The sequence below is a fragment of the Protopterus annectens genome, chromosome 5.part0 (assembly GCF_019279795.1).
Source record: "Protopterus annectens isolate FY-2018-M chromosome 5.part0, PAN1.0, whole genome shotgun sequence".
Lineage (NCBI taxonomy): Eukaryota > Metazoa > Chordata > Ceratodontiformes > Protopteridae > Protopterus > Protopterus annectens.
The window spans coordinates 1,336,341,658-1,336,369,057 of record NC_056735.1 but is presented as its reverse complement, the minus strand read 5'-3'; the positions used below and the strand labels follow the sequence as shown (position 1 = coordinate 1,336,369,057).

The 27,400-nt window shown below is 37.9% G+C and overlaps 1 long non-coding RNA gene across 1 annotated transcript in view; it reads left to right on the top strand.

The window, feature by feature from the left end:
* Positions 1-26,208, top strand: part of LOC122802080 — a 33,451-nt gene extending 7,243 nt beyond the window's left edge. The window contains exons 2-3 of the long non-coding RNA XR_006364879.1: positions 23,085-23,211; positions 25,892-26,208. This is a non-coding gene — a long non-coding RNA (uncharacterized LOC122802080). The remainder of the gene's footprint in view (positions 1-23,084; positions 23,212-25,891) is intronic.
* The last annotated feature ends 1,192 nt before the right edge of the window (positions 26,209-27,400 follow it).

Genomic DNA, 27,400 nt, shown 5'->3' with positions numbered 1-27,400 from the left:
CCCTGGCCTTGGCAAAGAGGCAACGCATAGCACATGCACTGAGACAGTAGGGACCCAGGGAATGACACCTCTCTCTGACTTGCACATACAGTAAAAAGGATGCCAAATATGACACTACCTGTGCTCAACCATGTATAGGGAGTGAACTATGTGCATCTGACATAGGCAGCCCTTCAGCACCATCCAGACGTCTGGCACACCCTCACTGTTAGTCAATCAACCTATCAATTGCCAAATGGAGTAGAATGTGTTGTTACCTGTAGCTATGGTATGGATGTGAGCATGCAAGGGAACTGGGTGGCTGAATGTTATGGCAGCAGACAGTTGATACCCACAGTGGCACCATGACATCTGCAACAGATACTGGAGTCACCATAGTAGCCAGTACTACACAGGGTGACAAAACCCACTGCAGGAAATGTGCTGTGCAACATGTGTGTCCATATGACCCACACATGCCAGTCAGGATGGTTCACATACCCAACAACAGTCTCAGCCAGCAGGACAGGTGTAGACAAACCCAAACAGAGCCTGTGGCATGGCCCACAATGATGGCTATGGTGAACCCCCTCCCCAGGCCTACACAGACAGACCACAGCATGGCAGGCAATGGGATGTTAGTTCTGAAGCATAGGAAGACAGACAATAATATGTAGGGCAATCAAAGCCATGATCTGTAGCACACTGGTATGCCTCTAGTCAACATGATAGTTAACAATACAGAATGAAATGGAGTACCTTTCATACCAGTAAGGTCATGGCAAATGTAAACATGTTTCACATGTGCCCCCTCACATCCTACATAGTAATGTAATAACAGTCAGGTGTGCCCCCCCACTCCTGTGTAGAAATGTAGAAATAGTCAGGTGTGCCCCCATCCTACATAGTAATGTAATAACTGTCAGGTGAGCCCCCCCAACCCTATGAAGAAATGTAGAAATAGTCAGGTGTGCCCCCCATCCTACATAGTAATGTAATAATAGTCAGGTGTGCCCCCCCCTCCTGTGTAGAAATGTAGAAATAGTAAGATGTGCCCCTCCATCCTATATAGTTTTGTAATAACTGTCAGGTGTGCCCCCCCCCCCACATCTGTGTAGAAATGTAGAAATAGTCAGTTGTGCCCCTCCATCCTACATAGTAATGTAATAACAGTCAGGTGTGCCCCCCCACTCCTGTGTAGAAATGTAGAAACAGTCAGGTGTGCCCCCCCCCCACTATGCAGAAATGTAGTAACAGTCAAAACCAAATGATTGATGGATACCCTGCAGAGACAGCATGCTACCTGTTGGTGTACAATGCAAAGGTCAGCACTGCAGCACAAACTACCTGGATATGATCCACAGATTCAATACAGATGGCCATACTGGGCATGCTCACATACTTAGAGAAATGAAGGTAATTTCAGTCTACTACATACCGAAAGGTCATACTGGGCATGTTCACACACTGAAACACAGGAAGGCCATGACTGCAAACACCAATGGACCAGACATATCTGGCAGTTGCAGTTGTTAGTGCAGACAGTCATCAGTATGCACCACTCATGCCTTGCACACAAGTGGATAGGAATACAGACATATATGTCAGGACAACACACTATAATAAGCCAAAGGTAGACATACATAGATGTGTGGAAGAGGGTCACTGAGACAAGGAGCCATCCAGGCCTGTCTCACCCAACACACAGCCAAAGGGCCCCAAACACATGATGTGGAGATGTCACTCACTGCAGATACTAGCCACCAGTATCTGTCAGTATTACAGACTATGTGGTGCACGTGTCAGCTGTGCAACATGACTGTACAAGGAAGTAGTCATCTAGCAGCTGTATACATGTACCTGTGATATATGACACCGTGTGTGCCCACATGTGGCATGTCAACGTGTACATGAATGGGTTATGGCCCATGCACACACCGTCCTCCCCATAGCCCTACTATGACAAGCCTGCTGAGGTAATCCAATGTGAAATACACCTTTGGGAGAGTTGTAGCCAAGTAATCTCCATGGCGCATCCCATAACTGTGTTCTGCTGTAGTGTGATAAACTAGTTAGGTAGGAGTTCTAACCCCAGACTTGGCAACTGTGTAAGTGCATTTGTGTGCGTGTCTGTCTACATCTGACTGTGTAGAGAGTAATGATTTTTAGGGTACTCACAGTCCTCACAATTCGTATACTCAACTTTGGCAAGGCTGCTGATGTCACCCACCTAGAACTACACATCTGGCAAGGTTGTTGCCTAGTAATCTCCATAGTACATTCTGTAACTGCAAACTGCTGTAGTGTGATAAAGTAGTTGGGTAGGTGTTCTAACTCCAGACTTGGCAACTGTGTGTGTGTGCATTTGTGTGTGTGTGTGTGTCTGTCTCTGATTGTGTACAGAGCAATGCTTTTTAGGGTACTCACACTCCTTACAATTCATATACTCAGCTTAGGTAAGGCTGCTGATGTCACCCGCCTAGAAATACACCTCTTGTAAGGTTGTTGCCTAGTAATCTCTCTAGCACGTCCTGTAACTGCAAACCGCTGTAGTGTGACAAAGTAGTTAGGTAGGTGTTCTAACCCCAGACTTGGCAACTGTGTGTGTGCGTTTGTGTGCATGTCTGTCTGTCTCTGACTGTGTATACAGCAATACTTTTTAGGGTACTCACACTCCTCAGTTCATAAACTCAACTTTGGCAAGGCTGCTGATGTCACCCACCTAGAACTACACTTCTGGGAAGGTTGTTGCTTAGCAATCTCTGTAGTGCATCCTGTAACTGCGTACTGCTGTAGGGTGGTAAAGTAGTTAGGTAGGTGTTCTAAACCCAGACTTGGCAAGTGTGTGTGTGTGTGTGTGTGTGTGTGTGTGTGTGTGTGTGTGTGTGTGTGTGTGTGTGTGTGTGTGCATATCTGTCTGTCTCTGATTGTGTAGAGAGCAATGCTTTTAGGGTACTCACACACCTTATAATACATATATTCAACATTGGCAAGCTGCTGATGTCACTCACCTAGAACTACACCTCTGGGAAGGTTGTAGCCCAGTAATCTCTATAGTGCATATGGTAGCTGCGTACTGCTGGAGTGTGAATTAGAACTGTGGTAGGGTTCCATCTCCACCCATGGCAGATCTGGATGTTTTGTGTGTGTTTCAATGTCTGTGTACAGAGAAATGCATCATAGGCAAGTCACTTGCAGTACATTTCAAATGCTCTACTTTGGTAATCCTGCTGATGTCATTTATTGTGAAATGCACCTTTGGGGAAAGTGTACTCCAGTAAATCTCCATGGGGCGTCCTATAACAGCTCCATGCTGTAGTGTGATATAGACCTCTGTCAGGGGTTTTATACCCACACATGTCAGTCATGGATGTTTTGTCACACTGTCTGTGTAGGGAGCAATGCATTTTAGGCTAGTCACTTGCAGTACATTTCAAATGGCCTACCTTGGCAATACTGCTGATGTCATTCAGTGTGAAATACACCTTTGAGGAAGGAATACTCCAGTAATGTCAGTGGCGTGTATTATATCTGCGTAGTGCTGTAGTGCAATAAACTAGTTAGGTAGGGGTTCTACTCCCAGAGATGACGTATGTGCGTGTGTGTGTGTGTGTGTGTGTGTGTGTGTGTGTGTGTGTGTGTGTAAGACACCTGGGTCCTAGTACATATCACAATGTCCACTGTACAGGGATAACAGCTGTGAAATAGCTGAGAGCCTGGGGTGCATATCCATGCCCATACATATGACATCAAGGCCAGGCAATCAGAGTTAGCAACCCCAGTATTACCCTGAGCACACTCTCACCCATGTCTCATACACACACACGCACACACACACACACAAACACACATATGCCTACGCAACAGCCAATATGTGGGTAGTACACTACATATTGGCCACTGATAGTAACTAAGGAGTGATAGCAGTGGGCTACAGAGGGCATGTCACCCTCCCCATCTGTCCAATATGCACGTACATGCAGAGAGTGCACCTCCCCCATGTTTCCCAATGGACACCTGCGCCACCTGTGGTGCCTTCACATGTGACCCACAACAGACATACCATGCCTGACAACACGCCCTGTATGGACAGATGCCACTGACACCAGGGAATGCTGTTAGTATGCTATCAATGTAGGTGCAGGGTAAACCTGCTGTCCATTTCCAGTCCCTGCCACAGGTGGGCAAGACTGGCACATCTGATGATAATCTGTGTTCACAACATGGGCCAGACACCCCAGGTATAGTTCCACATGTCACTGTATATGCATGTGGGAAGTGTGCACATCCTAGACATCATCCATGTCATGGACTAAGGAACACATACATGGCAAGCGATGCACAGCATTGGCCACACACATTAGTCACCCAGGTGACTGGATGGGGGATACAATACCCACCTGTGTGGGCAAATGCAGAAACTACAGCCCTGTGCCACAATGCAGACCATTATCATGTGGCCTGATGCCAAGATATACCCATCGTCTACCCTTGTAGCCTACTCACACAGTCGACCATCACACACCCATGCAGACATGCACCCATGCATGTCAGTACTGGCACCCTGTGTGTTTGTGTGTGCATTGTATGGTGCGTATGTCCACATCCACACTCACTACAACCCCCATGGGCATACTGAAGCATGCTGTCTGATGTCTGACACCTCCTCATAATCTTTGCCCATACAACCTCTGTATGACCCGTGTGGTGCATGTGATACTTGCACAGTGATATGTTGTGGCAATCCCACTACTGATGAGTTGTACTCCTGACAGTGCCAAGTGTGTAAATGTGTGTGCGTCCCTGTGAGACTGTGGCTGTGTTGACACTGGCACCTGTTCATGCAGACAGGCACATGTACGCTACTTACCATATAGCTACCGTATCCCTGTTGCAGATGTCACTCACCATCACATATATGTTCTGAGTGCTCCACAACAGGTAACCCATGTGGTGCATCCAATAACTGCATCGAACTGTGATAGCAATGCATAGTTGTCGGGGGTTTGATACGCTGTGCTGGTAGGTGTGTGACACAAACATGCTTCAGTTTTACTCTCCCATCCCTCCTTGACATGTATTTGCCTCTGTCTGCCTCTCCCACTCCCTCTTTGGTGGCTGTAGAGACCCACACCTGCTTTGCTTAGGCAGAAGCATGTGTATTTTAAGTGATGCTCATGATCAGCCGATGGCCTCTGCACAAATTGCAGCCCTCCCCTAGCTGATTGCATGTAGAACAGCTGTGGTAACATTCCCAAAGCCAATTGGATGGAAACATAATCCAATATCTAGGAACATCATGGTGGTGTTGTCCCTTTTCATTCACTGTGAGCAGGAACTAGATCTGTTGTTTGGCAAACAGCATCTCAGATGGATTGGGGATTTACCACTATAAACATACACTGTGGAAATAGGGCAACAAACAGGAGGGGGAAGTGCCAGACCTGACTACAGACTGTATGTGCTGCTATACTGCATTAGGAGTAATGTTGGTTTCACAGTGTTTGTCTGGATATGGCTGTTGTACATGTCTCAATACCTGCCATGTCAGTTCCATGTTTATGAGGAATCCCCATCTGCAGGGTCATTTGCAGAATGGGCAGTGTTGTGCCTTTGGTTTCATATGTTATTCACGGCGCATCTATCTGTGGACAGCAGAAGGTAGTGTGAGGATTGCAGTCTGTAGATGGTGAAGGCCATGACAGTTACTCACTTCATATCCTCATAGGACATATGTTGCAACAAACCCCATTACAACAGTAAATGTAAGAGGTTATCACAGCAACATGTCAATATTGGCCCTGTGTAAGTGCTCCCAGCCACACCTCTGTCAACCTTTGTACATATGTCATGCAGGAAGTGGTGCATATGTGCTGTACACCATAATTAGTGTCATCATATCTGATACCAAGCCAGTGATATATCAGACTGCTACACATGTTATGTACAGTAGGAGTTATATTTCATGACATAACCTGGACAATCTGTGGATGTATGTACAGTACTGAGATCTGTGTACTTATGGTGAATGTCGATAGTATGTATTGTTAATATGTACTGTAGCCTGTGTACAGACTGTGGTAGATGTTGTTGTTCTAGTTCCCCTCTTATCTGATGTTACATGCTGCCCCACTGTATGGTACCATACTGGCATACATGTTTGTAGGGCCATACACACACATGTCCCATACCACAGACAGCCATCTGACCAAACTGTGTAGCAGCCCAGTATATGCAGGGTCAGGGTCAGTCTGTGAGTGGCACATATGAGGATGTACCAGCTGTCATTATGTGTCAGGCCAGACATGAGTGTGTGAATGCATAACCTATGGTGGCAAATGTACTCCAGTCATTATGTGTTATACTCATCTACATGGCTGTCTACATCCATATTGTCAGGCATGGTACACATGTTGTGCACTAAAGGCTTATGTGTATTCCTCTGGACTGTACAGGGTGTGTCAGAATTACCACATATATTGGCCAATTTTTCTTTTGCAGTCCACAGGGGCATTACATGCTAGCAGTGGTACTTCACAATGATGTCCTTAGGATGTCTGTCAGTAGCCAATGGCACACATGTTATCAGCAGATGTGAACTCCCACACACACCATGTTTGTGAAGACAATCCCAGTGACAGTAGCAATAGTCTACTAATATACCTGCTATACATACCTGACATCCTCTTGCACTACGTCTTTGGGACTATAGGGGCTGAGGTAGGGCTACACTCCATGTCCAGAACATATGGTGGAAATATATGTACATATACTTATCCAGATAGCCATATAGATATGATTACATATGTGTAGTATATATATTTGTTTCTGCATATCTGTGTCTGTGTATCTGTATCCTGGGGATGTTGATGGCTTACACATATTACATTTCCTATGGGAAGCAGACTGTACTGCGTGATATGTTAACAATACCAGCCTGACATCATACAGGTGGGATGGCTTAGTGTTAACATCTTGTGGCCATGTCATTTCAGGTCCTGGTTATGGGATCTGCAACATTTGGTAGTCTACTGCAGGGCGGATGTGTTTGGCTGTGGGGTGGGATGCCTATTCAAACAAGACATATAGCATGTGGGGCCTCACAACCCCATTAATAGTGGATATGGACATATGTGTGTTTGCTAATCTGCCATTGCTATCTATAGATGTATGACCATATATATCTATATAGATATACATATCTGCTAACATATATATCACTATGTCCGTATATACCTACAAAGATGCATATCTACGCACACATATGTAACGTGCTGTGAATATGTAGACATATAAGTGTAGACACATATATGTGTCAAAGTAGGCATTTGCATGTATATCTGTGCATATATATTGATATATATATACATATATATATATATATATATATATATATATAGTTGTGGAACTATATATATATACACATATATATATATATATATATATATATATATATATATATATATATATATATAGATATGTTGTATCTGTTTAGATATTAATATATCTACACACACATACATCTAGATGTTGGTATACATTCTCTGTACTGTTGCATGACTGGACTGGATGATATGTTTCTGACAACATTGAATTACTCTGTATCTGTGATGGCTTAGTGGTAAATCCCTTTGTCTATAGTGTGCAGGGAACTTGGTTTGAGCCCTGCAGGAGCTGTTTATTTTGGTGGTGGTGCAGAACGCTGGTGGTTGGATACTGAGTGATTAAAGCACTTTAAAGCAGTTGTGTGTGGGTTTGTGTGGAGCTAAGCACCGCTAACCTCCGGTTACAGTTTCTAACACTCAGTTAGCTTCTACTTTGCTTATTCTGTGTAGGTAATGCTTACCCCCATGCAAACACAGTTAAACACGCTTTCTAGTGCTTATATATGCTTACTACTACTTACTTGTGCTTAAACCAGCTTACAAGTGCGTTATTCCGTCTGACACTGATGATCTATAAAGCATTGTGCTGTGCCACTAACCTGGAGGTGTGGGCATCCTTGATGAATATGGATACTCTCCCGCCTTTTGTATTTCAGTACGGGTTTTGTGGCCGAAATTTATGGTATGAGTTGTAGCCTGGAAATGCTGGGGTGCTCTCTGGAGCCTTAAACCAGGTTTCTGCTACTGCATATATATCGATTTTTTTCCATACTGAGGAGTGCCTTGAGTGTGTGCATTTTGAAGTTTAGATTTCTGGCATTGAGTAGCATTACCCTCAGTTTTTTATGTATGTATACATTTGTACTACAGAGAGGAAGAGCTATATATCTATTTAGTTATGGGTATATATACAAACACACATACCTGTACATATTTAGCGACATATCCTGTAATGTTGACTGGTATTGCTGGATACTGTGTTTCGTGTGCATACCGGCCAACCATGTGTGCCATGTATGCTTTGTGATACCTACAACTAAATCCATTAGTGTACACCGAGTCACACATGAAATCTATTGTTACTACCAGGAACACATTTGTCCCATGCGGGACAACCTGAACATTGGTTATTCAACCTTCGTCTACACCCAGGGTTACTTAGGTACCCATGATTATGTGCATGGACTATGGCATGTGCCACACCTAGAATACTTGGGTCAGAACATCATATGGGATGGGTCCCAAGGGAGGTGGGGGGAATGTGTGGTGGTGTGGTAGCTAAGGGCCGGTAACCAGGGTAGGAATGGTGGCTGCATGTGTGCTGTAGGTGGGGGGGAAGTGAAACTGTGGGTTATACATGTATGGGTTGGGGATGGCCTGGGTTGGATGGGCCTGTACTGCTCGGCCCGCCTAGTTGGTGGGGGAGAGTGGTATGTGATGTCACCATGTGAAACATAACAGACGGCTAATTTAATTCCCTAGTTCAATGACAGACATACAATGCATTGAGCTTGGTAGTGTATTGCAGGGCGGACATGTTTGGCTGGGCAAATTTGTACTTGATGTATACTGTTTGGGGCCTCTCAGGCCCATTAACGGTACATGTGGACATATATGTTTCTGTTCATCTACCATTGGTATCTACAGATGTTTGGCCATATATACATCTGTGGGTATATATATTTGCTTATGTATTTCTAACTATGTCCATATATACCTACGGAGACATATATCTACATACATATATGTAACTTGATGTGCATATGTGGACATATACATATATGTGTAGTTGTTGGCATTTCCATGTATATCTGTTCATATATTTGTATATATATATATATATATATATATATATATATATATATATATATATATATATATATATATATATCTATATATATATATATATATATATATATATATATATATATATATATATATATATATATATATTTTTTTTTTTTTTTTTCAATAATCATTTTTATTGTTTTGCCAAACCATTATACATTTCACACACTATTTACATTATGTACAATATTGCTTCCAATGTTTTAGTTCCATTTTGAATTTCCCTATAATACATTCAGAATAAATATTATTTTAACCAAGTACAGGAAATTAAAATCACAAAAAATTAAACATAAAAGCATCTACCATAGACAATTATAAACCAACTCAAGCCAATAATTTGTATTATTTCTACATTTTCTATCTAATCCAAGAATGTGTTGGTACACATACAGAATGTCCTGACTGAAAGTGGATAGGAACCACTACGCCAAAATAATATTAAAGATTTGTTCCCAAATTTTTATGCTGTTTATACTTTTCTTATTATTTCTAATTAACAATTTGTGCGCTAATATATGCTTAATCGCTAACAGCCTGAAATTTTGCCATGACACCTGTGCTGTGTTCAACCAATTTGTGGCTATATATAATTTCATTAGTAAACTAATATTCATAATTACAATCTTTTTTGTTTTGTCCAAATTCTCCTGTGGAATATGTAAAATCAGAAATTCCCAGGAGAGTGTTGAGTTTTGGTAACCCATTTTTTGTAGTTGTAACTTTAAAGAATTCCATAATTTATAAATGCACTTGCAACTCCAGAACATGTGTAACAGGTCTGCTGTCTGATCTACACACTGTGGACATTTAGGTGACTCTTTTGAATCAAATTTATGAAGTGTAAGATGGGTATAATATGCATTGTTAAATATCATCAATTGAGTAAAGACCAGTTTTTGAAGTGATACGGATTTTAATGTTAAGTTAAACACCTCTACTATTTTACTGTCGTCTAGGGATGGCAATTTCTCTCTCCAGTATTTGGATAACAGAATATGATTATTATATTTTCTATCTTGTTGCAATGCTTCCCACAGATGACCTGAAATAACTAGTTCCTCTTTTTTTATTTCAGAACTGGTAAAATAATTTATGGCCAAATCTTTTAACTGCCTCATTATAATTAAATAAGAGATGGGAAGATTCATCTCTTTTAAGATATCATGTACTGCTACTCCTAGGAAGGGGTATAAATCCCTTACAGTTAATTCCTTAATAAATGGATATTTCTTTAAGTCTATCAGTTGATTACCAATAGTTATATTAGGATTTCCATCAAACGGTTGAAACATCATCATATATTTTAAAAGGTTCAAGGAGGCAAACAGAGTTTGAGTCGCCACTGCCCATACCTTGATGTGTTCCATTAACTCATATTTACTCAATGTTTTTATATTCAAAATGGTACAGCTTTAACATTAATTCTCTTCCCTTTTATATGTTTATAATTTAGCAGTACCCATTTGGGTATCCATTTTCTATTTTCACTATCCAAGTAAGACACCCTTAAAATCCTATTGGCCTGAATCACTGTATAATACATCTCAAAATCTGGTAAATCCAACCCCCTCATTTTAGGAGCCATCAGTTTTCATAGGATATTCTCGTTTTCTGGGTTCCCACAGAAATTTCCCCAGTCCTATCTGAAATTGCTTGAAAAGGATTTCGTGATTTTAAGTTGTGCTGCTCTAAAATATATAGCATTCTGGGAAACGTGCATTTTTATTATCGCTGCTCTTGCCATCATCGGTAGCTTCAACTTACTCCATCTTTTCAAATCCATTGTCATTCGGTCTCCAGTTGCCTTAATATTGTTGATAAAAATTCTCTATTTTCAGTTGAAAAGTCAATCCCCAAATATTTTATTCTTTCTTCTGTCCTTATTCGTCCTATCAATGGTAGCATTGAAAAAGGTGTAGGTGTCTTTAGAGGAATATTTTGTTTTTTTAAATTTAGTCTGTAATTAGCAATTTTCTCAAAGGTTTGTATTGCTGTTAGTATTTTTCTGTATCTGACACCGTGTGGTACTGTATATATTTAAATCATCTGCAAAAGCAGCCATCCTAACCTTTATCCCAAGAAGTACAGGAGAATTATAAAAAAACTTTTGTTTCATATGAAGAAATAAAGGTTCCAAATACAGATTAAACAGTATGGGAGACAATGGGCACTCCTGTCGAGTTCCATTTTTAATTTGAATCCTTTTGGAACATTCATGATTTATATATAAACTAGTGTATGCATTCTTGTATAAATTTCTTAACATAGAAATAAAAAGCTGAGGTATATTGAAATATGATAATGTTTCAAATAAATAAGCCAAATTAACTCTATCGAATGCTTTTTGAGCATCAATTATTAAAGCATATATGCTCATATTTTTATACTTTGCATAAGATATTAAAGTATGAAGAGTTAATGTATTGTCTGTAGTCTGTCTCCCATCTATAAACTCCGCCTGTTCTTCTGATATTATCAAGTTTATTATTTTTTTTAATCTACTAGCTAGAATAGATGTCATGATTTTCATATCAATATTCAACAATGATATGGGCCTATAAGTGTCTGGATTTTTGGGATCACTATTCTCTTTCAATAACAGAATTGTTCTTGAGGCATTAAAATGAAGATCATTGCTGCCATTCGAAATGATATAATTAAAGATCTGTGAAAGTACGGTGCTCAGAATCCCACTAAAAGATTTATAAAATTCGGAGGTCATACCATCTGGTCCTGGGGCTTTATGTGGCTTTAGTTTCTTAATTGCCTCTAGAACTTCATCAACTGTAATCAATGCAGTCAAATCTCCCTGAGAATCCTCATCAATCTTGGGAAAATTAATTTTCTGTAAGAACACTTTTCTCTCTTCATCATGCCCATGAGTTTGTTGCTCACCATATATCTGATTAAAAATTGATTCAAAAATCTTCATGACATCTGACTTATCAGTATATAACGTATTATTATGATTTATTTCGGTAATTAATCGTGTCGATTTCGTCTGATTAATAATACGGGCTAATGCTTTCGAGGGAGTTTGAATGTGATTTGCATATTTAACTAAACTTCTTTGTTCGTACAGTGTCAATTTTCTGTTATGCATAAGAAACAGCTCTTTCTGACATCTTAACAACTCAGTTTCTGTTTGCTCAGTGTAGTTACTCATCAGCTCCTGGTCCAATAATTGTACTTTAGTTTCCAGATCCAGTTGTTCTTTATTTTGGAGTTTTTTATAATAAGTGGCTTTCTGAATAAATAATCCTCTTAACAAAGTTTTAGTTGTAGCCCATTCTATATCTAATGGATGTTCATTACGGGGTATATTGTATACTAATTGTTTAAGTATCTCCTTAACTTCCTGTACTATATCCTCTTTGGTTAATAGGTATGGGTTTAAGGACCAATTATAGCCACCATGATTTTTAGTAATCAAAATATCGGTCTTTAAAGTTAAGGTTATTTTAGAATGGTCTGAGAGCTGTCTAGCTTGATTAGAAACCCTAGGGTCAAGTGAAATGAACACTTCTGGAATTAAAAAAAATCAATTCTTGACCACATTTTATGGCAGCTAGAATAGAAAGTAAAGTTTTCTGCCTTTGCTTGTATGTGTTTGTGTTTAAAAGGGTCATATAGTTTGAAATCCGTTCTCAGTTCTTTCAACGCTACCATTGCCTGCTTATTAAACGCAGTCATATATATATATATATATATATATATATATATATATATATATATATATATATAGATAGATATGTATATACATGTGACTACATCTATAGGTATGTTGTATCCATTTAGATAGTAATATATTTTCACACACTTGCTCATCTAGCTGTAGGTATACATTCTCTGTACTGTTGCATGACTGGGCTGGGGTTATGTTTCTGACAACATACAGTTTCTGCATATCTGACATGGCTTAATGGTAAATCATTTTATGTATGGTGTGCATGGTCCTGGGTTCCAGCCTTGCATAAGCTGTTTGCTTTGTTGCTGGGCAGAATACTGGTCATTGGATACGGTGTGTTTAAGGCAATTTCAAGCGGTTGTAAGCGGGTTTGCACAGAGATAACCACTGCTGATTTACAGTCACAGTGTTTTATACCCAGTTAGCTTCTCCTTTGCTTAATCTGTGTCAGCAGTGCTTAACCCCATGCAAACGTACTTGCACACACTTACTAGTGCTTACATATGCTTACTATTGCTTATCTGTGCTTACGCCTGCTTACTGCTGGTTTATTCATTATAATGCTGGCTCTTCTTATGTGCATTTCCTGAAGTACTCCTGTTCATAAAAATTATGTTATTTAGCAGGTTTTGCATGAAAAATATTGTTTATACCCTGCTTTACTGTGTAAAATAGACTGTGCTGGGGCTTGAACTGGGAATGCCTGCTTATTAGGCGAATGCTCTGCTCACTACACTATTGCTGACATGCTTCATTTGCATATATCATCCTTGTTATCCTCTTCAGCCTTTTAGGCTGCTTTCACCATGGCTGAGCAATGGGCACACCTACGGTTAGCTGTACTCGGAGCTTTAGACAACAATACAGGGGCTTTTTCTTTTCATCTTTATGTCTTGTTGTTGTTGTACGCATGGGGGACTGTTAGTGGGGATATGTTGACACCGATGAGTGGTATTGCTCATTTATTTCCACTTTATCCTGTTCAACATTGTGGGGCATGTTTAATCTGTGGGCTCTGCTCTCAGGCATGCCCCCTGCACTCATACACGCTCCATGTAAGCCTGGGGGATCGGGCGGCGTGCATTCATTACTATGCATGGCATGCTGCCATCCTGCTCCTAGGCGGCCGCTTCCATGCAGGACTAGACTAGTAAATCTGGGGGCTTATTTCTGCTTCTCCTGAAGCTCTAGTTCTGTATGCAACTGGTTTGTCCCCTTGCAACAGTGCTGCACCAATTCCTAATTGTTTAGTGTCTCCTCAATTAATTACAGGTTAGCCAATATCAATAACATTCAGAATTGTAGATTTTGTAACAAGCCTGTTTTTAAAACAAAGGTCATGTCTTACTCTGAAGACAAAAACAAAGTAGCATCATATTATAGAGAATCTCGCCATCTAAGTAGCATAAAAGTTAAATGACAAATAGCATATAACTCTTCTGGCTTCTAGTAGAAATGTTGGATGCTACCCAGGAACCTGTTTAAAAACAGTGACAAAAATAATGGAAAATTTTCAAAGAGAGTATGTAATCTCTACATTTTTCTTAAGAGGTTGGGAGGGTGGCCTATTGGCTAAGGTGTTTGCCTTACAAACACAAGGTGCAGCATTTGAGTCTCACAAGGGATAATTGGCTAGGCTTAAAATGGCTCGCAAGAGCAGTTAGCTTAGTACTAAACTATGAACCTATGAACTGTATACCTAAATTCTACCATGCAGTGTTTGTTACTCCTGAAAAAGGATAAAGTAAGATGTGTGCCCTCTTTCTTTACATTATCCATGCCACTAGTTTGATCAAGTAGTGTGGTTTTCCAGGAGTTAGCAAAAAGCTATGCTACACGGATAAAGATGGCTAAGCCAAAAATATGTATTACATGAAAAATAATAAAGCATAGTGAAAAATCAGATGATATGTCCATTATTAGAGATTCCACAGATTTCTTACAACTGTTATTTAATTGGTCTTTCAATAACAATATAACAGATTGCTATTTTGTGACCTTAGATGTAGGCTCTCTTTTTACCTCCATACTGAATGATATAGGGATAGAACATGTGAAAGAGTTTATTGCCAGGAATTCTTTATATAACTCAATATAAATTAATGCTATTTGTGCATTGTTGGAAATAGCTCTAAATAACAATGTTTTTTTCTATTTTTTGAACAACATTATAAACAGCAAGCAGAGGTAGCCATGGGCACCCCAGTTGCGAATAGTTATGCTAATATTGTTATGAATAAATGGGAAATTGATTATATATTAACACAAAGCAACCAATATTACAGCAATATTTTATTTTACAGGTGGTTTGTGGACCAGTTATTCTTAATATGGCAAGGTTCACTCTCTTTATTTTATTTATTTATTTTTTATGCATATAAATGTAACTAAAGGATTTTCAAAATTTAAGAGCAATATACATTTCACTGAAATAGATTTTTCTGGATATAAAGCTTATTAGAAGTCAAACAGGACAAACTGATACTATATTATATAAAAACATGTAAAGAAAAATATGTATTTACACACGAGTAGTATGCCCCCCATACACACACATTTTACAACATAGTGAAAAATCAGATATGTACAGCCAAGTTAAATACAAATGACAAAGTCATTGACATATAAATTAACAACTTGGCTACAGATTTAGCTCAAAAGGGATTTACTACACACAGAGTGACAGCTATAGAGCAGGAAATTAAAAGTAATAGAAGTGAGATGGTTAAGCCTATTTATTTAGATAAAATAGAAACATCACAAGATTTTGTCAATACTAATACAAGCAAAAAATGTGATTTTGAACTTAAATGTACATTAACTTATAACAGAATTACATCTATTGTGAAGCAGTTTATTAATAAATATTGGTTTATGGTACAACAGATATCTCAATTTAAAGACATGCAATATGAACAGCTTGCTTTTGTCTATAAAAGGTTTAGCAATTTAAAGAATAAATTGTGTTATAAAGAACAGACACAAACCAGGTATCATACAAATGTTGGGGTCACCACAGCGGAACTCCGGTCCGCTAATGATTGGCAGTAGATTTTTTTACGTGCTGGCTTGCCGGGCCTAACGCACAACCTTTAATGAAGGAACGCCCATTCACGCATGTCGCCACATAGAAGATGCTCTAACTGAGAATCAAATGGGCAACGTCTAACTGTGAGGTGACAACACTACCGCAGCACCACCACTGCAGTTTTTAAACCAGGTATCATACAAATAGGTATCATACAAATCGTAACAGAAAATGGGCTTACAAATCTTTTATACATCTGACTAAGAACAATGATTTTTATTTTACCTCACTGGTACTTGCGACACTTGAAACATAGCTTACATTGCATTATGTCAGCAATGCAATGCCTTCTATGTAGGCAAGTCGAACAGAAAATTGAAAGCGCACATATGTGATCATCTGTCAGAGATATGTAGAAAAGTAGACATGAATGCATTATATAACCATATTAATGAAACAAATGACACTCATAATTTTAAGTATGTGATTTTGCAGGTTGTTTTAGGAAAAATCAGAGTAGCAGACCTAAAGAACAACACAGAAAGGAAGAAAATAAATGGATAGCAAAGTTTAGGGCACAAGCCTACTGAGACATAAATGAAGCATTCACCATGAAATCAATTTTTAGGATATCTTAGGAATAGAGTTAGGTGAATGTTTCTTTAAATTTCAGTTGTTTAATTGTGAATTGTATAATTAGGAGTCACATGATATTTAATTGCTTTTTAGCTGCTTTTGAAAATGTATTTAAAGATTTTTCATTTCAAGCCATGCAATTTAACAAAGGTCTTTCCCATTTCTTCAACCTCATCTCCTGACACAAATCCTTCACTAGGCCTATTGGAGACTCACAACAGTCCATTATAGCTATCAACAATAACTCTAACCCATTGAAAAGAGAGCTTAGATAAGCAATTCACAAAGAAACAATGGAGGGATATGTGTATTTCTCCCAAATATGCAACAAAATCTAAAATATTTAGAATCTTTGCCTGGAAGTGTTTTTATATAGGTATTTTATACACCAAGCAGAATTCAAACAAATTTTCCTCAGGTAGACAGCAAATATTGGAGGTGTGATGGAGAAGAAAGAGGTAACTGGAAACATATTTTCTGGGAGTGTAATGAGTTGCAGACTTTAAAGATTCCCTGCAGACTGCTCTATCATTGATGCTGGGTGAGCTAATTAGAGTAACTAGGGAAATTATTTTTTGAAGTATGATACAGAATAGGAATTGACTAGACATAGTAAGGCCTTGCCAAGTCTAATTATGACAGTTGCCAAAAAAACAATTATTAAGAAATGGAACTCAGAGTCTAAACCAACTTTACTAGAAGTAGCAAAGATAGTTACAGATAAAATAACTGGAACTGGAATCTTTAGAAAAGGCTAAGAGCAAATTAAATAGGAAAAAATTGGGAAATGTGGAATCAATACATGCAGAGGAGGAGGAACGAGGTTTAAAAGAAGGCAGGATTTGAATGGCATATGTAATGGCTGAATAACAATGACTAGATATGTTAAAAGTGATGTATAATGATTGCTGCTGCTACTGTCGTATCAGCACAGTTTGGAATGTATAATGTTTGGAACTGAAATTGTGTCGCTATGGTTTATTTTTATTTATATAAATGTTACACGGGCTATGTCATACATAATTTAATAAAGATGTTTTTGTTTAAAAAAATAATTCCAGCCTACTGCTGAAAAACATCCTCAAATCGCTCTTCAAGTTCACAGCTATAATATTCATGGTTATATAAAAGGAAATTAAACTTAACCACAACCCACTTGACTATGCCTCTACCTCTTACTGCACTTGTACTTTGCTATAAGGCTCACAGGATCAGGAATCAACTTGATCAGTGGTAGCCTGGGAGTGAAACGAGAGGCTGACTGACCCAATGATGGATGGGAGGTACTGGATACACTAAAGCAGAATGCAGAAGGAGCATAAAGTGTAAGAATAAATGTGATCAAATACAAGCTTTCTTCTCCTACTACTACTCAAATATTGTATCAGTCACTGAGTCCTTGCTGAAAAACAGCTCTCCTAACTTCAAGCAACTTCAGCTCTCCTACAATTGCTTTCATGATGCTAGACCTTGCAAAAGAGCAGGAAGTGGGGGTCTTGTAATTACTAACTAATGCCATCACAGAGTCTGACACCATCTAGATATTTATAAAGTTCCCCACAATTAAAACCAATCCAATCCTGTTAGCTTTTGACTACCTACTCTCCATTCTTTTCAAGTTTACACCAGGCTTATTATGCAAGGCCTTGTGCTTGACAAGGGTGATAAGAAATTTTCAGTTTGTCTTTTTAAATGTGTTTATGGCACGGCATCATATGGTCCCCTTGATTGCTTTCATGGTATTGTTCCTATGTTCCTGTGTTCCTAATCCCTCATTCTCAAAATCACTTCTGTAAATCTAAATATAGCAACATTATCATTTTTAGAGACTTTAATCTTAATCACCTTGGACCCCAGTCCAATGGCATGACTGGACTTCTTGATGATCTCAGCCTTTAACCACTAATCAATAATCCTGTATATTATTTATTATCTACTTATTAACATTTGTTTACTGTGATATTTTGACTGCAGCAGTAAAGTAACACCTTTTCAGGAGAGTTCTGTGGAGAAAACCTCAATCCATCAACATGAAAATAGGCAGAGTACACAAAAGAGAAAAAACTAAAATAATTTTCCCAGTAGGATAACATAATAATACAAAGAAAGTTTATGAGAAGACATTATCGATTTAGGATCTATACTAACAGATTTCCAATAAATTGTATTGATAATTAGATACAATTTCATATGCAAAGCAGATTCATATTAGATCAGTTTTAAAAATCATACACATTCATAGACAGTAGGATAGTCGTATCAGAGCACAACAGGGATAGTAGTTGCAATGCTGAAGATGATGATAAATAGGGGCAGTATCAATAAGGGTAGTAGCAAAGAGGAGTTTTGAGGTAACAGCCAGATAAATTCAAGATGAGAGTAGGTACGAAGAGAAGAATCTAGGTCTGAAGGAGTCAGAGCAAGTGGATTTGGGAATGAAAACTGAGGTGACATTGAGTGGGAACGTTTAGGGCAAGAGCAGTCAGCAAGATAATAGAGATGGAGAGGAATGAAAAGGAAGAGCAGAATAACATATGCAGGAACCATTCTGAGTGTCGAATATCTGTACGAGCTGAAAACAGAGAAAAAGGAGAAAAAGAATGGAGGAAGGCCTGCAACGTGCTAAATATTTTTAGTTATATAAAATATCATGTAAGTGAGGAGAGAAGATGGAAGAAAAGCTGACCATAAATGTGAAGACAGTGTAGGATTAACCTGGTATGGAATAAGACCTATCCAGTAAGTGCTGTTTGAGTTTAAGTTTGAAAAGTTTGTTATTATTATTTTGTCTAAGTAGTGGGGGGTAAAAAGTTCCATTGTCTATATACAGAGGAGGAATATATATAGTCAGCAGCTAAGTTATGACATGGGGTTATAGACCAATGGTGTATGTCAGCAAAGTAGAGTAGTCTGTTTGGGGAGTAAAGATGAAAAATGTGGCATAGGACTGTGTATTGTTCAGGACTGTAGATGAGTTTGCATGTGTTTGGTAGATGGCATTGTCAGTGTGTGGGCAGACTATCTATATCTTTTCTGATACAGCTCACGTGCACAAAAGTTATGTCGCAAAGTTAAAAGTGGCAATCCATATGGAATTGTCTCCTCTTACATATGTAAAATTCTGGATTTTTGGCATATATTCCCCGTCTGACAATCTAGAGATCATAGATCTAGGCTGGATCATAAGAATGTTAACCACCCTTTTTTCTTTTATGTTTTCTAAATGGAAATGTTACAGCTTGAATACACTGTTGTATTTCATAAGACCCACTATAAATTAAAAAAAGTTTTGCCAAATCTTGCAATTGTTCTCAAAAAATGGGTTCATGTATATTCTTGTATAAACTTACTGAATATGATTCATTTGTTTGTTAAAGATTAGGTTTACTGACTTTAAGTCAATGATGATGTTGACTTATTGGTAAATTTCATCTTTCTGTTTCATCAGACATTTGTTTATGATGGTAAAACATTAAAACAAATGATCCAGTGTCACTCTAAATGAGTTCAATCTGAAAACAATGTTTTCATCCAGATTTCCAAATGCAGCCCATCCTCGTCATGGATGTCATTCTCTCTCTCTCTCTCTCTCTCTCTATATATATATATATATATATATATATATCCCTCTCCTCTCTCTCTCTCTCTCTCTCTCTCCTTTCCCCAAATTAGATGAGTCAGTGAGTGCAGAGCCCCTTTCAATGTGTACATAGAGGTATCATTCAGTTAGAAGGGTTCTTGGTGAAACAGTTTGCTGGTCATTATTGGCCTAAAAACTCTTATCTACCTGGACAGACTACAAGTCCTGTTCATATACTTTGTCTTTTCTAGACTACTTTGTGGAGATCCATGCCTGAAATTCTAAGTCATCAAAGACCACACCATAATGGGTCTCTTAAACCTTCACAGGGTGAGCAGCTACACAAAACCTGATTCAAGGATCTGAATCTTCACCACATACAATTAAAACATGCAGGAAAAATAGATTCCTCATCCAGTGGTTTCCCCACCTCTGGAACAAATTGTTTATGCATGTTAAGCAAGTGACACCCTTCTTTTCTCATGGTTAACCTTGAAGATTATATGTTTACCTGTAAGTTCATCCCTAGACTGACAGATTTTTTCCCCCCACCCACCCTCCCCCATAGTGGTAGTGCATCTTAAAAGTGGTATGTGCCTAGATGCACTAAATCTTCAGACTTAATTGCCTTGTAGTTCCTATCATCTTATGAAAGTATTCAAACTCACAAATTTCAGTTCTGTTTTGTACCTTTTTCAAATACCCCTTGATTTCTAGTAATAAAAGTATTCTTTAAATAAGGAAATGATGATTATGCTAACAGAATGCTTGAAATCCTTCTCTCGTAACATCCAACTTGGTGCTTCTTACTGTTAGAAGTTAAAAGTGATAAATCCATTCATAATTTCCTATTATATGAGGAACATTAAACACTGGACTTTGATTTCTGTCCCATTCCATTTACAATAACATACAGGTCATTTTTTTGGATCCAGGCTTTCTTTTTTCAGAAAAGTTACCATACAATTTCAAAGATATTAATGGTTATAGTGTAGATACTCTGAGCCAAAATGACAATGCTCATGAAGGTGTACATCAAAGGGGACTGATGGTTTAGTATCTTTTCTAAGCAAAATGTGAAAATATGATTATTATGAGAGTGAGATCAAAACAGCATTTGTTCTGAAAGTCAGATGAAATTTGTTTCATTGCTTAACTTTATCAAAATGCTAAAACCAGAGTCTCTTGTGGTATTTCTTGTCATAATACTTAAAATTAAATGTTTGTTGAGTTTTTTAGATTCTCCATCTGACTTTAGTGAGTGAGTTCTATAGTTCACAGGAGAAATAATCTAGTTATTTATCTAATCCATGGTTCTAAAGAGTAAGGTTACCACTGAGCAGTAACCTACCTCCTGTTGTCGTGAAATTTATGTCCTAGTCCACCACCGTTGGTTCAAGTAAAACAATTAGCAGGTCAGGCATCCTTCATCATTTACTTCAGTCTTTCTATCCTTATTTCACATTTTATAGTTTTATATTTTTCCTTTTATTTGCAGACACAGAATTATCTGTTATTCTCTACTCAGTGAAGGCTGTTTTGTTTTCCTATTTGCCATTTGTGAGTACATTTGTCTTTCACGAAGCATCTCCCTTTACCGTATTTTTTACTGATTTCTTGAAGTGGTATATCTACAGCTTTTCTTGCTTCTTTTAGTCTATCTGGTACAAGTATAAATTGCTATAAATGCTGTCATCATAGCTTACTATCTAACCTGTAGATGAATCATTTCTCGTCTGGCTTGATGACAGAAACATTTGTTTCTTTTGTGAAACCATCCTTCCGGAAATCTAAGACACATTTTCCAGGTAACTACTCTCCAACTACTTCCCATTGTAAAACAATGCTTCATAAGGAACCCAGGTCTCTAGTACTTAACTTTTACATTTTCTCATATGTTTCTTTGAAAATGTATGCATTCAAATATGTTGTCTGTACAGTTGTCATTTACTAGCTAATATATGAGTATGCATGGCTCCACAATACAAGTTCATGATTTAAAAGGAAATAAAATCTACATTATGAATAACTACAAAAAATGTGTTTATTTGATGTTTTAAACAGAGAAAGTGCATGCATAGAACATTTTCTTCCATTTATGACAGATGTTCCTTTAATTCTGAGTGCTTTAATGTGAATGTAAAGGGAATACTAATAATGTTCTACAACTAATCTCAATCATAATTTTGCAGCTGCAGTTACATCACATATTTTTAACTGTTTCATGCACATTCTTTCTTGTGACATACTGATCCACTTTACAAAACAAATGGAATAGCAGAGTGGAGGGCCCATGCCATCTGGTTCTCACTATTCAACACAGAAAACCATCCTATACCCCACGGTGACATCAAAGGTGGATTGTCCATTTCAATACCTTACATTGCTGAGGTATTGAATTGACCAGAATCCAGCTACTCAAGGATCAGGTAATACGAATCTACAACATGCTATGTTAATGAATCTCGTTACCTATTCTGAATGTAGCTTAAACTTCCCTAATGACTCAGCAGTGTTCCCAAGTCCAGTTAAAGTACTGCAGTGCAACAGCTCTACCTTTTTTCATACCTAGCTCTATAGTTAGTAGAACTGCTAACAATGCCAAGTCTGACATATAGATGGAGTTGTACAGCCATGAGGCCATCTAGCACAAGAGTTGCACCAGTCAAATGGACAGGTGTATGTACACACTGAACGAGGACTGATGGAGCCCTTTCTTTTGGTAACTGCTTAGCACAATGTGTTACTCCATGTTCACATCTGCTTGAATTCTGTCTGCTGAGACATAAGCATGTCTAAAGCAGGTCATGGTATATATTCAGAAAGCTAACTAAATCTGGTCCACAAAGTTCACAACTACAGTTATAACAGGCTATCATTATGATGTATGTCACATTTTAGAACTAAGTATGAACTTTCCTTTTTTTCTCTTTTAAGGTGAACAGGAAGGTGTTGAAGCAGCCACTTACACTTGTCGACAACATAAAGGTACCTGCCGGCTAAGATGCTGTCCTAAAGGGGAGTATAATATAGGCCCATATGCAGGCTGCTCAGTAAATGAAGTGTAAGTATTACAATATATTTGATAAATAACTGTCTGGTAGAGATATCAAAAGACAAACATGCAGTAAAACATATATAAAACATATAGGCCTGGATATATATTTCCACTGCTCAAAGACTTATATTACACAGCAGGAAAAATATAAAAGTGCATTCAACTACAAACCAAAACAAACATTGACTATCAGGCAATTTTATTTTATGATGACATCATGCAGAAATACTGTGAAATGAATGATTGTCACTATATAATTTATTACATTTATCATCATAAATCCTGCAAAATGAATGATTATCATTATATAATTTATTACATTTATCATGTAGATGATTTTTAATGTGATTTTATGGTAATCAATACACAAAGTTATTATAGCAATAACCCATGCCTGGGTGTGGGTAATGCTGGATTTACCCACGGTTGGCGTGGTTTGGTCCCGAGGGACCAAACAAAGCCAACCGTGGGTAAATACAGCATTACCCACACCCAGAAGTGGGTTATTGCTATTATACCATGACATTATTTAAGGAAAGAAACTATTACTTTTCTTAAATAATGGCATAGTATAATGCCTGTTTACTGCCCTTCCGCAGATGTCTGGCATCCGCGGCAGTTCTGATGTCGCGCAGTACATCAGAGCTGTGGGCAAAAGCAACGGAGAAAGCAAGATCTCCATTGCTTTTTTTTTACTGTTTTGCTATGTTAAATGGGTTTAACATAGCGATACAGTTTTAAAATAAGCAACGAAGATGTCCGTTGCTTATTTTAAAACTGTCTCGCTATGTTAACCCCATTTAACATAGCGAAACAGTAAAAAGCAATGGAGATCTTGCTTTCCCCGTTGTTTTTAAAACCTGTCTCGCTATGTTAAATGGGTTTAGCATAGCGAGACAGCTTTAAAATAAGCAACGGAGATCTCCGTTGCTTATTTTAAAGCTGTCTCGCTATGTTAAACCCATTTAACATAGCGAGACAGTGTTTTAAAAGTAGAGTTATACTAATGGAAAAAAGTCCGGGCGACCGGACATTTTTCCATTAGTATAACTCGATTTACAATGTGCACGCTGGCCAATCAGCGTGCACGTTTTGGGGGGGTCATGGTATAATAGCAATTATTATAAACAACAACCTCATATTACATAATTCACTGTAATTTTATTCTCCAATATTATTACTTTTAGCATAAGCCTTATATGTAATCATCTTCTTTAAGGGATATAAATATTGTAAATAGTTGATAATGCAATGGTGTATTAGTAACAATGCAAAGTATTGAATGTTTCATTACAGTCTCACCTATGTGTGTACTTACCTGTAGTCAAAAGTACTTTTTTAATTTTCACACTGGGCATATTGTTACTGTTTTTGGTCATGTGCATGCAATTATTTGTGCCTTTAGGATGTGGCTAATTGGGTCCTGTTGGATTAGTCTGCTACCTTAGATAGCGATCCTAATGAATGAATAGATAGATGCATAGGCAGACAAACAGACAGACAAAAATAAATAAGCAGCGTGGTCAAGTCCAGAGATAATATTATATGGCCTACAATCCTTAAAAGCAGAGTCTGTACCTCCAGGCCAACTAAAACTTGAAATGTATAAAATATGAGTTAATACCTTTTAGCTGAAATACATGCAGATAAACATACTTTATCTATTGACAGAAATGCACAATGTTCATTGAATACTCATTTGTATATTAACAGCAGTAGTAACAGTAACACAAACAGTAAATAGTAATAGTAGTAGAAAAAGTGGTTGTACTAGCACACTAGATACCTTCATTATGGAAAACACTTCAAAACAACTTTTCACTAAAGCAGATAATTCCTTTTCCAAGAATGTTATTTTATTAGTTATTTTATTTTATGTATTTCTTTGTTAATGTTCATTGTATTCCTTTATATAGTACATTAGATATGGCATTTTTTGGGGTACAGAGCAGACCAAGTTAACAAAGTTAGGTAAAACTGAGCAACCATTCTAAATTTGGGATAGTAACAGAACCTGGGTCTATATTATAAACCTGAAAGCCAAATTGAGTGAATACGACTTCATCGACAAATAAAGGTCGATGTGTGAAATGAGCGAACAACGTAAATGGTGAAAGGGAGAACACCAAACGTTATACCGGAAGCAACAGTGCCATATAGGCAAGGTAAGCCCAACTCCAAAAACCTAAACTAAAACACTTTTCTAAATGTTTTTTCAGGGGGGCAACCCTCCCCCTGCACCCCCCACACCTCCCTCTACTTAAATACACCAACTCTGAGACCGCACTACAGTGGGGAAAAGATTTATTTTCTCATCCCCACGATCACCCTGCTGGCCGAGGAAATATGTTTGGCGTTCTCCCTTTTGCCATTTACATCATTTGCTCATTTCGTACATCGACCTTTATGTGTCGATGTAAATGTATTCGCTTAATTCAGCTTTTGGGTTTATAATATAGACCCCAGAAACCTATATCTTTTATTAAAGACATATCCTAAGATACGATATGAACTGTTTTGGATCCATGGAGCTAAAAAAAACACTTAATCTAAAAGTAATATAATGTAACTCGGTAGATAAGATATAAATGTAGATGTGGTGTGATTAAATGATTAACATGTTTGTTATTTTTGCTCACCTTTCTTAACTATGTATATGTGACCTACTATTTATTTTTCTCTACAGTTGCTGCCTGCCATAAAGAAACCTGTCATTGAACAAGAAACATCTAAAAAAGACAAAAAGAAGAAAATAATTTACTTTAGAAGATGCTTTCACCTTTTTTGCAGCTATGATTACTATACTGTATCCACATCCTCCCTACAGCTGTTGTTACACCAGTGACTTCCTGTCACAATTAATTTACAGCATATGTACAAAAAATGATAACGCTAACAGTTTTTAATTTTATAGGGCCTAAAAATTAAAGCATTGATATGAGGAATCCTCAGCTTTAAAGTTTCTACTACGCTCATACTGCATTAAAATACTTGTTTAACAAATGCTGTACAAGACTGTATTATTTCAATCACTTACCATTACAGGAATGGAAGTCTAAAAGAATAAATAATTGCCCATATATATATATATATATATATATATATATATATATATATATATATATAAGGGTTTACTATCATGTGTCTGAGAAGGACTCAGTCGAATGGTCATAAAATCGACTCATGTCCACAAAAACTTACAATGCCAAAACCTGATATTGCCAAAATACAAATCAAATGCGATCATGGGACCAGCGCTAACACAGGTCACCGTGGGGAAGAGATCTGTACTTCCGCATTAACTGGGTTCAACACTGACAGCATTTGAAGTTCGGTTTTGCATGAAGTGAATTCAACCAAGTCTGTCTCAAGAACATGATGTAGTTTGTGTGTGTGTGTGTGTTTTTGTTAATAATTAGTATAACCCTTACTATAGGTTCATAAGAGATTAAAAGGCTAACGACTCAAGAGTCTTTACAAACTTAGCCAATATAACCCTATATTACCCAATAAATGGCCCCTAGGGGCAGGAGGATGGCATGTGTTTGTGCCTATGCCTTGAGTACTTTACAGATTGCCCCTATCCATAAGGGACATAGGCACAACCCCAGTTGTGAAGCTATGATTCCCCATCCATTGATCTAGATTGGTCTTGAACAGGGACAAAGAAGGACTCTGCTTTATGTGAATGGGAAGCCTATTCCAAAGAAGGGACAATCTCTGTGAAACATATTTGTCTCTCCAGCATGTTCTGTTTGATTTACTGACTAAGTTTCAGTCCATATAATATATGACCTCATACTGTTGGTCTTGCAGATGTGTAGCAGCTTCATCAAGGTTGGATTTTTGAGTGCCTTGTAGGTCGGGCATTACCATTAATAGTTTATAGGACACAAAGTAAAGGGAAAGGGCTTTCAGTCTATCTACACAGGACATGTTGTTAACACCCTGCATTTTCTTAGTGAGGAAACACTGAGTTCATTACAGCTGTTGTAAATGCCTAGTCAAGTACATTCCAAATAGTGCAGTGTACTCAGTTACTGGTGCAATGAGGGCTGTGTACAGTGGGACTATAATCTCCCTTGATCTGAATGCTATACCTTTATGTATAAGTTATACCATATAGAATGACTTCCTCACTGCTGTGGGCAGGTAGTGGTCAAAGTTCTGGCTACCATCTACCTGTGTATCTAGA